Consider the following 17,266-nt stretch of genomic DNA (forward strand, 5'->3'; position numbering starts at 1 on the left):
CATCGTGAATAAGAAGGTCCAAGTGATACAGTAAACCTGAAGTGAAGCATCGGAATCTAAAACTGGACTCACCGGAGAGGTTCAAATCATAGAAAGTGAGAGTGTCAGTCCTCTTGTACTTAAGTCGCCATTGTGCCTTTTGTATAAAATTCGGATGCAATTTCTGTGTTTCATCGTCAATAAGAAGGTCCAAGGGATACAGTAAACCCGAAGTGAAGCATCGGCATCTAAAACTGGACTCACAGGAGATGTTCAAGTCATAGAAAGTGAGAGTGTCACTCCTCTTGTACTTAAGTCGCCATTGTGATTTTGGTATTAAATTCGGATGCAATTTCTGTGTTTCATCGTCAATAAGAAGGTCCAAGGGATACAGTAAACCTGGAGTGAAGCATCGGAATCTAAAACTGGACTCACAGGAGAGGTTCAAATCATAGAAAGTTAGAGAGTCAGTCCTCTTGTACTTACGTCGGCATAGTACCTTTTGTATTAAATTCGGATGCAAACTCTGTGTTTCATCGTCAATTAGAGGGTCCAAGGGATACAGGAAACCTGAAGTGAAGCATCGGAAACTAAAACTGGACTCACAGAAGCGGTTCAAATCATAGAAAGTGAGAGTGTCAGTCCTCTTGTACTTAAGAAGGCATTGTGCCTTTTGAATTTAATTCCGATACAATTTCTGTGTTTCATCTTCAATAAGAAGGTGCAAGGTATACAGTAAACCTGAAGAGAAGCATCGGAATCTGAATCTGACCTCACAGGAGAGGTTCGAATCATAGAAAGTGAGAGTGTCAGTCCTCTTGCACTTAAGTCGCAATTGTGCCATTTGTATTTAATTCGGATGCCTTTTCTGTGTTTCGTCGTCAATAAGAAGGTCCAAGGGATACAGTAAACCTGAAGTGAAGCATCGGAATCTAAAACTGGACTCACAGGAGAGGTTCAAATCATAGAAGGTTAGAGTGTCAGTTCTCTTGTACTTAGGTCGGCAATGTGCCATTTGAATTTAATTCCAATGCAATTTCTGTGTTTCATCGTCAATAAGAAGGTCCAAGGGATACAGTAAACCTGAAGTGAAGCATCGGAATCTAAAACTGGACTCACATGAGAGATGCAAATCATAGAAAGTTAGAGTGTCAGCCCTCTTGTTGTTAAGTCGGCATTGTGCGTTTTGAATTGAATTCCGATGCAATTTCTGTGTTTCATCGTCAATAAGTTGGTCCAAGGGATACAGTAAACCTGAAGTGAAGCATCGGAATCTAAAACTGGACTCACAGGGGAGGTTCAAATCATAGAAAGTGAGAGTGTCAGTCCTCTTGTACTTAAGTTGCCATTGTGCCTTTTGTATTAATTCCGGATGCAATTTCTGTTTTCATCGTCAATAAGAAGATCCAAGGGATACAGTAAACCTGAAGTAAAGCATCGGAATCTAAAACTGGACTCACAGGAGAGGTTCAAATCATAAAAAGTTAGAGTGTCAGTCCTCTTGTACTTAAGTCGGCATTGTGCTTTTGATTTTAATTCCGATGCTATTTCTGTGTTTCATTGTCAATAAGAAGGTCCAAGGGATACAGTAAACCTGAAGTGAAGCGTCGGAACCTAAAACTGGACTCACAGGAGAGATTCAAATCATAGAAAGTGAGAGTGTCAGTCCTCTTTTACTTAAGTCGGCATTGTGCGTTTTAAATTTAATTCCGATGCAATTTCTGTGTTTCATCGTCAATTAGAAGGTCCAAGAGATACAGTAAACCTGAAGTGAAGCATCGGAATCAAAAACTGGACTCACAGCAGAGGTTCATATCATTGAAAGTGAGAGTGTCATTCCTCTTGTACTTAAGTCGGAATTGTGCCTTTTGAATTTAATTCCGATGCAATTTCTGTGTTTCATTGTCAATAAGAAGGTGCAAGGTATACAGTAAACCTGAAGTGAAGCATCGGAATCTAAATTTGACCCCACAGGAGAAGTACGAATCATGGAAAGTGAGAGTGTCAGTGCTCTTGTACTTAAGTCGGCATTGTGCCATTTGTATTAAATTCGGATGCAATTTCTGTGTTTCATCGTCAATAAGAAGGTCCAAGGGATACAGTAAACCTGAAGTGAAGCATCGGAATCTAAAACTGGACTCACAGGAGAGGTTCAAATCATAGAAAGTTAGAATGTCAGTCCTGTTGTACTTAAGTCGGCATTGTGCCCTGTGTATTAAATTCGGATGCAATTTCTGTGTTGCATCGTCAATACGAAAGTTGCAAGGTATACATGAAACCTGAAGTGAAGCATCAGAATCTAAATCTGGACTCATAGGAGAGGTTCAAATCAAAGAAAGTAAAGAGTGTCAGTCCTCTTGTACTTAAGTCGACATTGTGCCATTTGTACTAAATTCGGATGCAATTTCTGTGTTTCATCGTGAATAAGAAGGTCCAAGTGATACAGTAAACCTGAAGTGAAGCATCGGAATCTAAAACTGGACTCACAGGAGAGGTGCAAATCATAGAAAGAGAGAGTGTCAGTCCTCTTGTACTTAAGTCGCCATTGTGCCTTTTGTATAAAATTCGGATGCAATTTCTGTGTTTCATCGTCAATAAGAAGGTCCAAGGGATACAGTAAACCTGAGGTGAAGCATCGGAATCCAAAACCGGACTCACAGGAGAGTTTCAAATCATAGAAAGTTAGAGTGTCAGTCCTCCTGTACTTAAGACGGCATTGTGCCATTTGAATTTAATTCCGATGCAATTTCTGTGTTTCATCGTCAATAAGAAGGTCCAAGGGATACAGTAAACCTGAAGTGAAGCATCGGAATCTAAAACTGGACTCACAGGGGAGGTTCAAATCATAGAAGGTGAGAGTGTCAGTCCACTTGTACTTAAGACGGCATTGTGCCTTTTGAATTTAATTCCTATGCAATTTCTGTGTTTCATCGTCAATAAGAAGGTGCAAGGTATACAGTAAACCTGAAGTGAGCATTGGAATCTAAATCTGACCTCACAGGAGAGGTTCGAATCATAGAAAGTGAGAGTGTCAGTCCTCTTGATCTTAAGTCGCAATTGTGCCATTTGTATTAAATTCGGATGCAATTTCTGTGTTTCGTCGTCAATAAGAAGGTCCAAGGGATACAGTAAACCTGAAGTGAAGCATCGGAATCTAAAACTGGACTCACAGGGGAGGTCCAAATCATAGAAAGTGAGAGTGTCAGTCCTCTTGTACTTAAGTTGCCATTGTGCCTTTTGTATTAATTTCGGATGCAATTTCTGTTTTCATCGTCAATAAGAAGGTCCAAGGGATACAGTAAACCTGAAGTAAAGCATCGGAATCTAAAACTGGACTCACAGGAGAGGTTCAAATCATAAAAAGTTAGTGTGTCAGTCATCTTGTACTTAAGTCGGCATTGTGCTTTTGATTTTAATTCCCGTGCTATTTCTGTGTTTCATTGTCAATAAGAAGGTCCAAGGGATACAGTAAACCTGAAGTGAAGCATCGGAACCTAAAACTGGACTCACAGGAGAGATTCAAATCATAGAAAGTGAGAGTGTCAGTCCTCTTTTACTTAAGTCGGCATTGTGCGTTTTAAATTTAATTCCGATGCAATTTCTGTGTTTCATCGTCAATTAGAAGGTCCAAGGGATACAGTAAACCTGAAGTGAAGCATCGGAATCAAAAACTGGACTCACAGCAGAGGTTCAAATCATGGACAGTGAGAGTGTCAGTCCTCTTGTACTTAAGTCGGAATTGTGCCTTTTGAATTTAATTCCGATGCAATTTCTGTGTTTCATCGTCAATAAGAAGGTGCAAGGTATACATTAAACCTGAAGTGAAGCATCGGAATCTAAATCTGACCTCACAGGAGAAGTTCGAATCATGGAAAGTGAGAGTGTCAGTGCTCTTGTACTTAAGTCGGCATTGTGCAATTTGTATTAAATTCGGATGCAATTTCTGTGTTTCATCGTCAATAAGAAGGTCCAAGGGATACAGTAAACCTGAAGTGAAGCATCGGAAACTAAAACTGGGTTCACAGGACAGGTTCAAATCATAGAAAGTTAGAATGTCAGTCCTCTTGTACTTTAGTCGGCATTGTGCCTTGTGTATTAAATTCGGATGCAATTTCTGTGTTGCATCGTCAATACGAAAGTTGCAAGGTATACAGTAAACCTGAAGTGAAGCATCGGAATCTAAAACTGGACTCATAGGAGAGGTTCAAATCATAGAAAGTGAGAGTGTCAGTCCTCTTGTACTTAAGTCGACATTGTGCCATTTGTATTAAATTCGGATGCAATTTCTGTGTTTCATCGTGAATAAGAAGGTCCAAGTGATACAGTAAACCTGAAGTGAAACATCGGAATCTAAAACTGGACTCACAGGAGAGGTTCAAATCATAGAAAGTGAGAGTGTCAGTCCTCTTGTACTTAAGGCGCCATTGTGCCTTTTGTATAAAATTCGGATGCAATTTCTGTGTTTCACCGTCAATAAGAAGGTCCAAGGGATATAGTAAACCTGAAGTGAAGCATCGGAATCCAAAACCGGACTCACAAAAGAGTTTCAAATCATAGAAAGTTAGAGTGTCAGTCCTCTTGTACTTAAGTCGGCATTGTGCCTTTTGTATTAAATTCGGATGGAAACTCTGTGTTTCGTCGTCAATAAGAAGGTCCAAGGGATACAGTAAACCTGAAGTGAAGCATCGGATTCTAAAACTGGACTCACAGGAGAGGTTCAAATCATAGAAAGTTAGAGTGTCAGTTCCCTTGCACTTAAGTCGGCATTGTGCCATTTGAATTTAATTCCGATGCAATTTCTGTGTTTCATCGTCAATAAGAAGGTCCAAGGGATACAGTAAACCTGAAGTGAAGCATCGGAATCTAAAACTGGACTCACAGGAGAGGTGCAAATCATAGAAAGTTAGAGTGTCAGCCCTCTTGTACTTAAGTCGGCATTGTGCGTTTTGAATTTAATGCCGATGCAATTTCTGTGTTTCATCGTCAATAAGATGGTCCAAGGTATACAGTAAACCTAAAGTGAAGCATCGGAATCTAAAACTGAACTCACAGGAGATGTTCAAGTCATAGAAAGTGAGAGTGTCACTCCTCTTGTACTTAAGTCGCCATTGTGATTTTGGTATTAAATTCGGATGCAATTTCTGTGTTTCATCGTCAATAAGAAGGTCCAAGGGATACAGTAATCCTGAAGTGAGGCATCGGAATGTAAAACTGGACTCACAGGAGAGTTTCAAATCATAGGAAGTTAGAGTGTCAGTCCTCTTGTACTTAAGACGGCATGGTGCCTTTTGAATTTAATTCCGATGCAATTTCTGTGTTTCATCGTCAATAAGAAAGTGCAAGGTATACAGTAAACCTGAAGTGAAGCATCGGATTCTAAATCTGACCTCACAGGAGAGGTTCGAATCATAAAAAGTGAGAGTGTCAGTCTTCTTGTACTTAAGTCGCAGTTGTGCCATTTGTATTTAATTCGGATGCCATTTCTGTGTTTCGTCGTCAATAAGAAGGTCCAAGGGATACAGTAAACCTGAAGTGAAGCATCGGAATCTAAAACTGGACTCGCAGGGGAGGTTCAAATCATAGAAAGTGAGAGTGTGAGTCCTCTTGTACTTAAGTCGCCATTGTGCCTTTTGTATTAAATTCGGATGCAATTTCTGTTTTCATCGTCAATAAGAAGGTCCAACGGATACAGTAAAACTGAAGTACAGCATCGGAATCTAAAACTGGACTCACAAGAGAGGTTCAAATCATAAAAAGTTAGAGTGTCAGTCCTTTTGTACTTAAGTCGGCATTGTGCGTTTTGAATTTAATTCCGATGCTATTTCTCTGTTTCATTGTCAATAAGAAGGTCCAAGGGATTCAGTAAACCTGAAGTGCAGCATCGGATTCTAAAACTGGACTCACAGGAGGGGTTCAAATCATAGAAAGTGAGAGTGTCAGTCCTCTTGTACTTAAGTCGCCATCGTGCCTTTTGTATTAAATTCGGATGCAATTTCTGTGTTTCATCGTCAATAAGAAGGTCCAAGGGATACAGTAAACCTGAAGTGAAGCATCGGAATCCAAATCTGGACTCACAGGACAGGTTCAAATCATAGAAAGTTAGTGACAGTCCTCTTGTACTTAAGTCGGCATTGTGCCTTCTGTATTAAATTCGGATGCAAACTCTGTGTTTCGTCGTCAATAAGAAGGTCCAAGGGATACAGTAAACCTGAAGTGAAGCATCGGAATCTAAAACTGGACTCACAGGAGAGGTTCAAATCATAGAAAGTTAGAGTGTCAGTTCTCTTGTACTTAAGTCGGCATTGTGCCATATGAATTTAATTCCGATGCAATTTCTGTGCTTCATCGTCAATAAGAAGGTCCAAGGGATACAGTAAACCTGAAGTGAAGCATCGGAATCTAAAACTGGACTCACAAGAGAGGTGCAAATCATAGAAAGTTAGAGTGTCAGCCCTCTTGTACTTAAGTCGGCATTGTGCGTTTAGAATTTAATTCCGATGCAATTTCTGTGTTTCATCGTCAATAAGTTGGTCCAAGGGATACAGTAAACCTGAAGTGAAGCATCGGAATCTAAAACAGGACTCACAGGAGAGGTTCAAATCATAGAAAGTGAGAGTGTCAGTCCTCTTGTACTTAAGTCACCATTGTGACTTTTATATTAATTTCGGATGCAATTTCTGTGTTTCATCGTCAACAAGAAGGTCCAAGGGATACAGTAAACCTGAAGTGAAGCATCGAAATCTAAAACTGGACTCACAGGAGAGGTTCAAATCATAGAAAGTGAGAGTGTCAGTCCTCTTGTACTTAAGTCGCCATTGTGCCTTTTGTATTAAATTCATAAGCAATTTCTGTGTTTTATCGTCAATCAGAAGGTCCATGGGATACAGTAAACCTGAAGTAAAGCATCGGAATCTAAAACTGGACTCACAGGAGAGGTTCAAATCATAGAAAGTTATAGTGTCAGTCCTCTTGTACTTAAGTCGGCATTGTGCCTTTTGAATTTAATTCCAATGCTATTTCTGTGTTTCATTGTCAATAAGAAGGTCCAAGGGATACAGTAAACCTGAAGTGAAGCACCGGAAATTAAAACTGGACTCACAGGAGAGGTTCAAATCATAGAAAGTTAGAGTGTCAGTCCTCTTGTACTTACGTCGGCATTGTACCATTCGTATTAAATTCGGATGCAAACTCTGTGTTCCATCGTCAATTAGACGGTCCAAGGGATACAGTAAACCTGAAGTGAAGCATCGGAATCTAAAACTGGACTCACAGGAGAGGTTCAAATCATTGAAAGTGAGAGTGTCAGTCCTCTTGTACTTAAGACGGCATTGTGCCTTTTGAATTTAATACCGATGTAATTTCTGTGTTTCATCGTCAATAAGAAGGTGCAAGGTATACAGTAAACCTGAAGTGAAGCATCGGAATCTAAATCTGACCTCACAGGAGATGTTCGAATCATAGAAAGTGAGAGTGTCAGTCCTCTTGTACTTAAGTCGCAATTGTGCCATTTGTATTAAATTCGGGTGCAATTTCTGTGTTTCGTCGTCAATAAGAAGGTCCAAGGGATACAGTAAACCTGAAGTGAAGCATCAGAATCTAAAACTGGACTCACAGGGGAGGTTCAAATCATAGAAAGTAAGAGTGTCAGTCCTCTTGTACTTAAGTCGGCATTGTGCCTTTTGAATTTAATTCCGATGGTATGTCTGTGTTTCATTGTCAATAAGAAGGTCCAAGGGGTACAGTAAACCTGAAGTGAAGCATCGGAACCAAAAACTGGACTCACAGTAGAGATTCAAATCATAGAAAGTGAGAGTGTCAGTCCTCTTGTACTTAAGTCGGCATTGTGCCTTTTGTATTAAATTCGGATGCAAACTCTGTGTTTCGTCGTCAATAAGAAGGTACAAGGGATACAGTAAACCTGAAGTGAAGCATCGGAATCTAAAACTGGACTCACAGGAGAGGTTCAAATCATAGAAAGTTAGAGTGTCAGTACTCTTGTACTTAAATCGGCATTGTGCCATTTGAATTTAATTCCGATGCAATTTCTGTGTTTCATCGTCAATAAGAAGGTCCAAAGGACACTGTAAACCTGAAGTGAAGCATCGGAATCTAAAACTGGGCTCACAGGAGAGGTGCAAATCATAGAAAGTTAGAGTGTCAGCCCTCTTGTAATTAAATCGGCATTGTGCGTTTTGAATTTAATTCCGATGCAATTTCTTTGTTTCATCGTCAATAAGATGGTCTGAGGGATACAGTAAACCTGAAGTGAAGCATCGTAATCCAAAACTGGACTCACAGGGGAGTTTCAAATCATAGAAAGTTAGAGTGTCAGTCCTCTTGTACTTAAGTCGGCATTGTGCCTTTTGTATTAAATTCGGATGCAAACTCTGTGTTTCGTCGTCAATAAGAAGGTCCAAGGGATACAGTAAACCTGAAGTGAAGCATCGGAATCTAAAACTGGACTCACAGGAGAGGTTCAAATCATAGAAAGATAGAGTGTCAGTACTCTTGTACTTAAGTCGGCATTGTGCCATTTGAATTTAATTCCGATGCAATTTCTGTGTTTCATCGTCAATAAGAAGGTCCAAGGGACACAGTAAACCTGAAGTGAAGCATCGGAATCTAAAACTGGGCTCACAGGAGAGGTACAAATCATAGAAAGTTAGAGTGTCAGCCCTCTTGTACTTAAGTGCGCATTGTGCGTTTTGAATTTAATTCCGATGCAATTTCTTTGTTTCATCGTCAATAAGATGGTCCAAGGGATACAGTAAACCTGAAGTGAAGCATCGGAATCTAAAACTAGACTCACAGGAGAGGTGCAAATCATAGAAAGTTAGAGTGTCAGCCCTCTTGTACTTAAGTCGGCATTGTGCGTTTTGAATTTAATTCCGATGCAATTTCTGTTTTCATCGTCAATAAGAAGGTCCAAGGGATACAGTAAACCTGAAGTAAAGCATCGGAATCTAAAACTGGACTCACAGGAGAGGTTCAAATCATAAAAAGTAAGAGTGTCAGTCCTCTAGTACTTAAGTCGGCATTGTGCCTTTTGAATTTAATTCCGATGCCATTTCTGTGTTTCATTGTCAATAAGAAGGTCCAAGGGATACAGTAATCCTGAAGTGAAGCATCGAACCTAAAACTGGACTCACAGGAGAGATTCAAACCATAGAAAGTGAGAGTGTCAGTCCTCTTTTACTTAAGTCGGCATTGTGCGTTTTAAATTTAATTCCGATGCAATATCTGTGTTTCAACGTCAATAAGAAGGTCCAAGGGATACAGAAAACCTGAAGTGAAGCATCGGAATCCGGAACTGGACTCACAGAAGAGATTCAAATTATAGATAGTGAGAGTGTCAGTCCTCTTTTACTTAAGTCGGCATTGTGCGTTTTAAATTTAATTCCGATGCTATATCTGTGTTTCATCGTCAATAAGAAGGTCCTAGGGATACAGTAAACCTGAAGTGAAGCATCGGAATCTAAAACTGGACTCACGGGAGAGGTGCAAATCATAGAAAGTTAGAGTGTCAATCCTATTGTACTTAAGTCGGCACTGTACCTTTTGTTTTACATTCGGATGCAAACTCTGTGTTTCATCGTCAATTAGAAGGTCCAAGGTATCCAGTAAACCTGAAGTGAAGCATCGGAATGTAAAACTAAACTCACAGGAGAGGTTCAAATCATAGAAAGTGAGAGTGTCAGTCCTCTTGTACTTAAGTCGGCATTGTGCGTTTTAAATTTAATTCCGAAGCATTATCTGTGCTTCATCGTCAATAAAAAGGTCCAAGGGATACAGTAAACCTGAAGTGAAGCATCGGAATCTAAAACTGGACTCCCGGGAGAGGTGCAAATCATAGAAAGTTAGAGTGTCAGTCCTCTTGTACTTAAGTTTGCATTGTACCATTTGTATTAAATTCGGATGCAAACTCTGTGTTTCATCGTCAATTAGAAGGTCCAAGGTATACAGTAAACCTGTAGTGAAGCATCGGAAAGTAAAACTGGACTCACAGGAGAGGTTCAAATCATAGAAAGTGAGAGTGTCAGTCCTCTTGTACTTAAGTCAGCATTGTGCCTTTTGAATTTAATTCCGATGCAATTTCTGTGTTTCATCGTCAATAAGAAGCTGCCAGGTATACAGTAAACCTGAAGTGAAGCATCGGAATCTAAAACTGGACTCACAGGAGAGGTTCAAATCATAGAAAGTGAGAGTGTTAGTCCTCTTCTACTTAGGTCGGCACTGTGCCTTTTGAATTTAATTCCGATGCAATTTCTGTGTTTCATCGTCAATAGGAACGTCCAAGGGATACAGTAAACCTGAAGTGAAGCATCGGAATCTAAAACTGGACTCTCAGGAGAGGTTCGAATCATAGAAAGTGAGAGTGTCAGTCCTCTTGTACTTAAGTCACCATTGTGACTTTTGTATTAATTTCGGATGCAATTTCTGTGTTTCATCGTCAATAAGAAGGTCCAAGGGATACAGTAAACCTGAAGTGAAGCATCGGAATCTAAAACTAAACTCACAGGAGAGGTTCAAATCATAGCAAGTGAGAGTGTCAGTCCTCTTTTATTTAAGTCAGCACTGTGCTTTTGAATTTAATTCCGATGCAATTTCTGTGTTTCATCGTCAATAAGAAGGTCCAAGGGATACAGTAAACCTGAAGTATAGCAGCGGAATCTAAAACTGGACTCACAGGAGAGGTTCAAATCATAGAAAGTTAGAGTGTCAGTCCTCTTGCACTTAAGTCCCATTGTGCCTTTTGTATAAAATTCAGATGCAATTTCTGTGTTTCATCGTCAATCAGAAGGTCCAAGGGATACGGTAAACCTGAAGTAAAGCATCGGAATCTAAAACGGAACTCACAGGAGAGGTTCAAATCAAAGAAAGTTAGAGTGTCAGTGCTCTTGTACTTAAGTCGGCATTGTGCCTTTTGTATTAAATTCGGATGCAAACTCTGTGTTTCATCGTCAATAAGAAGGTCCAAGGGATACAGTAAACCTGAAGTGAAGCATCGGAATCTAAAACTGGACTCACAGGAGAGGTTCAAATCATAGAAAGTTAGAGTGACAGTCCTCTTGTACTTAAGTCGGCATTGTGCCTTTTGAATTTAATTCCGATGCTATTTCTGTGTTTCATTGTCAATAAGAAGGTCCAAATGATACAGTAAACCTGAAGTGAGGCATCGGAATCTAAAACTGTACTCACAGGAGAGGTTCAAATCATAGCAAGTGAGAGTGTCAGTCCTCTTTTATTTAAGTCAGCACTGTGCTTTTGAATTTAATTCCGATGCAATTTCTGTGTTTCATCGTCAATAAGAAGGTCCAAGGGATACAGTAAACCTGAAGTATAGCAGCGGAATCTAAAACTGGACTCACAGGAGAGGTTCAAATCATAGAAAGTTAGAGTGTCAGTCCTCTTGTAGTTACGTCGGCATTGTACCTTTTGTATTAAATTCGGATGCAAACTCTATGTTTCATCGTCAATTAGACGGTCCAAAGGATACAGTAAACCTGAAGTGAAGCATCGGAATCTAAAACTGGACTCGCAGGAGAGGTTCAAATCATAGAGAGTGTCAGTCCTCTTGTACTTAAGACGGCATTGTGCCTTTTGAATTTAATTCCGATGTAATTCCTGTGTTTCATCGTCAATAAGAAGGTGCAAGGTGTACAGTAAACCTGAAGTGAAGCATCGGAATCTAAATCTGACATCACAGGAGAGGTTCGAATCATAGAAAGTGAGAGTGTCAGTCCTCTTGTACTTAAGTCGCAATTGTGCCATTTGTAATTAATTCGGATGCAATATCTGTGTTTCGTCGTCAATAAGAAGGTCCAAGGGATACAGTAAACCTGAAGTGAAGCATCGGAATCTAAAACTGGACTCACAGGGGAGGTTCAAATCACAGAAAGTGAGAGTGTCAGTCCTCTTGTACTTAAGTCGGCATTGTGCCTTTTGAATTTATTCCGATGCTAGTTCTGTGTTTCATTTTCAATAAGAAGGTCCAACGGATACAGTAAACCTGAAGTGAAGCATCAGAACCTAAAACTGGACTCACAGGAGAGATTCAAATCATAGAAATCGAGAGTGTCTGTCCTCTTTTACTTAAGCGGCATTGTGCGTTTTAAATTTAAATCCGAGGCAATATCTCTTTTTCATCGTCAATAAAAAGGTCCAAGGGATACAGTAAACCTGAAGTGAAGCATCGGTATCTAGAACTGAACTCACAGGAGAGATTCAAATCATAGATAGTGAGAGTGTCAGTCCTCTTTTAATTAAGTCGGAATTGTGCGTTTTAAATTTAATTCCGATGCATTATCTGTGTTTCATCGTCAATAAGAAGGTCCAAGGGATACAGTAAACCTGAAGTGAAGCATCGGAATCTAAAACTGGACTCACAGCAGAGGTTCAAATCATAGAAAGCGTGAGTGTTAGTCCCTGTCTACTTAGGTCGGCACTGTGCCTTTTGAATTTAATTCCGATGCAATTTCTGTGTTTCATCGTCAATAAGAACGTCCAAGGGATACAGTAAACCTGAAGTGAAGCATCGGAATCTAAAACTGGACTCACAGGAGAGGTTCGAATCACAGAAAGTGAGAGTGTCAGTCCTCTTGTAGTTAAGTCGGCATTGTGCCATTTGTATTAAATTCGGATGCAATTTCAGTGTTTCATCGTCAATAAGTAGGTCCAAGGGATACAGTAAACCTGAGGTGAAGCATCGGAATCTAAAACTGGACTCACAGGAGAGGTTCAAATCATAGAAAGTGAGAGTGGCAGTCCTCTTGTACTTAAGTCATCATTGTGACTTTTGTATTAATTTCGGATGCACTTTCTGTGTTTCATCGTCAATAAGAAGGTCCAAGGGATACAGTAAACCTGAAGTGAACCATCGGAATCTAAAACTGGACTCACAGGAGAGGTTCAAATCATAGAAAGTGAGAGTGTCAGTCCTCTTGTGCTGAAGTCGCCATTGTGCCTTTTGTATTAAATTCAGATGCAATTTCTGTGTTTCATCGTCAATCATAAAGTCCAAGGGATTCAGTAAACTTGAAGTAAAGAATCGGAATCTAAAACTGGACTCACAGGAAAGGTTCAAATCATAGAAAGTTAGAGTGTCAGTCCTCTTGTACTTAAGTCGGCATTGTGCTTTTTGAATTTAATTCCGGTGCTATTTCTGTGTTTCATTGTCAATAAGAAGGTCCAAGGGATACAGTAAACCTGAAGTGAAGCATCGGAATCTAAAACTGTACTCACAGGAGAGGTTCAAATCATAGAAAGTTAGAGTGTCAGTCCTCCTGTACTTAAGTCGGCATTGTGCCTTTTGAATTTAGTTCCGATGCAATTTCTGTGTTTCATCGTCAATAAGAAGGTGCAAGGTATACTGTAAACCTGAAGTGAAGCATCGGAATCTAAAACTGGACTCACAGGAGAGGTTCAAATCATAGAAAGTGAGAGTGTTAGTCGTCTTCTACTTAGGTCGGCACTGTGCCTTTTGAATTTTATTCCGATGCAATTTCTGTGTTTCATCGTCAATCAGAACGTCCAAGGTATACAGTAAACCTGAAGTGAAGCATCGGAATCTAAAACTGGACTCACAGGAGAGATTCAAATCATAGAAAGTTAGAGTGTCACTCCTCTTGTACTTAAGTCGGTAATGTGCCTTTTGTATTAAATTCGTATGCAATTTCTGTGTTTCATCGGCAATAAGAAGGTCCAAGGGATACAGTAAACCTTAAGTGAAGCATCGGAATCTAAAACTGGACTCGCAGGAGAGGTTCAAATCATAGAATGTTAGAGTGTCAGTCCTCTTTTACTTAAGACGGCATTGTGCCATTTGTATTAAATTTGGATGCGATTTCTGTGGTTTATCGTCAACAAGAAGGTCCAAGGGATACAGTAAACCTTAAGTGAGGCATTGGAATCTAAAACTGGACTCGCAGGAGAGGTTCAAATCATAGAATGTTAGAGTGTCAGTCCTCTTGTACTTAAGTCGCCATTGTGAATTTTGTATTAAATTCGGATGCAATATCTGTGTTTCATCGTCAATAAGAAGGTCCAAGGAATACAGTAAACCTTAAGTGAAGCATCGGAATCTAAATCTGACCTCACAGGAGAAGTTCGAATCATGGAAAGTGAGAGTGTCAGTGCCCTTGTACTTAAGTCGGCATTGTGCCATTTGAATTAAATTCGGATGCAATTTCTGTGTTTCATCGTCAATAAGAAGGTCCAAGGGATACAGTAAACCTGAAGTGAAGCATCATAATCTAAAACTGAACCCACAGGATAGGTTCAAATCATAGAAAGTGAGAGTGTCAGTCCCCTTGTACTTAAGTCGCCATTGTGCATTTTGTATTAAATTCGGATGCAATTTCTGTGTTTCATCGTCAATAAGAAGGTCCAAGGGATACAGTAAACCTGAAGTGAAGCATCGGAATCTAAAACTGGACTCACAGGAGAGGTTCAAATCATAGAAACTGAGAGTGTTAGTCCTCTTCTACTTAGGTCGGCACTGTGCCATTTGAATTTAATTCCGATGGAATTTCTGTGTTTCATCGTCAATAAGAACGTACCAGGGATACAGTAAACCTGAAGTGAAGCATCGGTATCTAAAACTGGACTCACAGGAGAGGTTCGAATCACAGAAAGGGAGAGTGTCAGTCATCTTGTACTTAAGTCGCCATTGTGCCCTTTGTATTAAATTCAGATGCAATTTCTGTGTTTCATCGTCAATCAGAAGGTCCAAGGGATAGAGTAAACCTGAAGTAAAGCATCGGAATCTAAAACGGGACTCACAGGAGAGGTTCAAATCAAAGAAAGTTAGAGTGTCAGTCCTCTTGGACTCAAGTCGGCATTGTACCATTTGTATTAAATTCGGATGCAAACTCTGTGTTTCATCGTCAATTAGAAGGTTCAACGTATACAGTAAACCCGTAGTGAAGCATCGGAATGTAAAACTGGACTCACAGGAGAGGTTCAAATCATAGAAAGTGGGAGTGTCAGTCCTCTTGTACTTAAGTCAGCATTGTGCCTTTTGAATTTAATTCCGATGCAATTTCTGTGTTTCATCGTCAATAAGAAGCTGCCAGGTATACAGTAAACCTGAAGTGAAGCATCGGAATCTCAAACTGGACTCACAGGAGAGGTTCAAATCATAGAAAGTGAGAGTGTTAGTCCTCTTCTACTTAGGTCGGCACTGTGCCTTTTGAATTTAATTCCGATGCAATTTCTGTGTTTCATCGTCAATAAGAACGTCCAAGGGATACAGTAAACCTGAAGTGAAGCATCGGAATCTAATACTGGACTCACAGGAGAGGTTCGAATCATTGAAAGTGAGAGTGTCAGTCCTCTTGTACTTAAGTCGGCATTGTGCCATTTGTATTAAATTCGGAAGCAATTTCTGTGTTTCATCGTCAATAAGAAGGTCCAAGGGATACAGTAAACCTGAGGTGAAGTATCGGAATCTAAAACTGGAATCACAGGAGAGGTTCAAATCATAGAAAGTGAGAGTGTCAGTCCTCTTGTACTTAAGTCACCATTGTGACTTTTGTATTAATTGCGGATGCAATTTCTGTGTTTCATCGTCAATAAGAAGGTCCAAGGGATACAGTAAACCTGAAGTGAAGCATCGGAATCTAAAACTGGACTCACAGGAGAGGTTCAAATCATCGAAAGTGAGAGTGTCAGTCATCTTGTACTTAAGTCGCCATTGTGCCTTTTGTATTAAATTCAGATGCAATTTCTGTGTTTCATCGTCAATCAGAAGGTCCAAGGGATACAGTAAACCTGAAGTAAAGCATCGGAATCTAAGACGGGACTCACAGGAAAGGTTCAAATCAAAGAAAGTTAGAGTGTCAGTCCTCTTGTACTTATGTCGGCATTGTGCCTTTGTATTAAATTCGGATGCAAACTCTGTGTTTCATCGTCAATAAGAAGGTCCAAGGGATACAGTAACCTGAAGTGAAGCATCGGAATCTAAAACTGGACTCACAGGAGAGGTTCAAATCATAGAAAGTTAGAGTGTCAGTCCTCTTGTACTTAAGTCGGCATTGTGCCTTTTGAATTTAATTCCGATGCTATTTCTGTGTTTCATTGTCAATAAGAAGGTCCAAATGATATAGTAAACCTGAAGTGAAGCATCGGAATCTAAAACTGTACTCACGGGAGAGGTTCAAATCATAGAAAGTGAGAGTGTCAGTCCTCTTTTATTTAAGTCAGCATTGTGCCTTTTGAATTTAATTCCGATGCAATTTCTGTGTTTTATCGTCAATAAGAAGGTCCATGGGATACAGTAAACCTGAAGTATAGCAGCGGAATCTACAACTGGACTCACTAGATAGGTTCAAATCATAGAATGTTAGAGTGTCAGTCCTCTTGTAGTTACGTCGGCATTGTACCTTTTGTATTAAATTCGGATGCAAACTCTGTGTTTCATCGTCAATTAGACGGTCCAAGGGATACAGTAAACCTGAAGTTGAGCATCGGAATCTAAAACTGGACTCACAGGAGAGGTTCAAATCATAGAAAGTGAGAGTGTCAGTCCTCTTGTACTTAAGACGGCATTGTGCCTTTTGAATTTAATTCCGATGTAATTTCTGTGTTTCATCGTCAATAAGAAGGTGCAAGGTATACGGTAAACCTGAAGTGAAGCATCGGAATCTAAATCTGACATCACAGGAGAGGTTCGAATAATAGAAAGTGAGAGTGTCGGTCCTCTTGTACTTAAGTCGCAATTGTGCATTTGTAATTAATTCGGATGCAATTTCTGTGTTTCGTCGTCAATAAGAAGGTCCAAGGGATACAGTAAACCTGAAGTGAAGCATCGGAATCTAAAACTGGACTCACAGAAGAGGTGCAAATCATAGAAAGTTAGAGTGTCAGTCCTCTTGTACTTAAGACGGCATTGTACCTTTTGTATTTAATTCGGATGCAAAGTCTGTGTTTCATCGTCAATTAGAAGGTCCAAGGGATACAGTAAACCTGAAGTGAAGCATCGGAATGTAAAACTGGACTCACAGGAGAGGTTCAAATCATAGAAAGTGAGAGTGTCAGTCCTCTTGTACTTAAGTCGGCATTGTGCCTTTTGAATTGAATTCCGATGCAATTTCTGTGTTTCATCGTCAATAAGAAGCTGCAAGGTATACAGTAAACCTGAAGTGAAGCATCGGAATCTAAAACTGGACTCATAGGAGAGGTTCAAATCATAGAAAGCGAGAGTGTTAGTGCTCTTCTACTTACTTCGGCACTGTGCCTTTTGAAATTAATTCCGATGCAATTTCTGTGTTTCATCGTCAATAAGAAC

The sequence above is a fragment of the Schistocerca serialis genome, chromosome 9 (genome assembly GCF_023864345.2).
Source record: "Schistocerca serialis cubense isolate TAMUIC-IGC-003099 chromosome 9, iqSchSeri2.2, whole genome shotgun sequence".
Taxonomy (NCBI): domain Eukaryota; kingdom Metazoa; phylum Arthropoda; class Insecta; order Orthoptera; family Acrididae; genus Schistocerca; species Schistocerca serialis.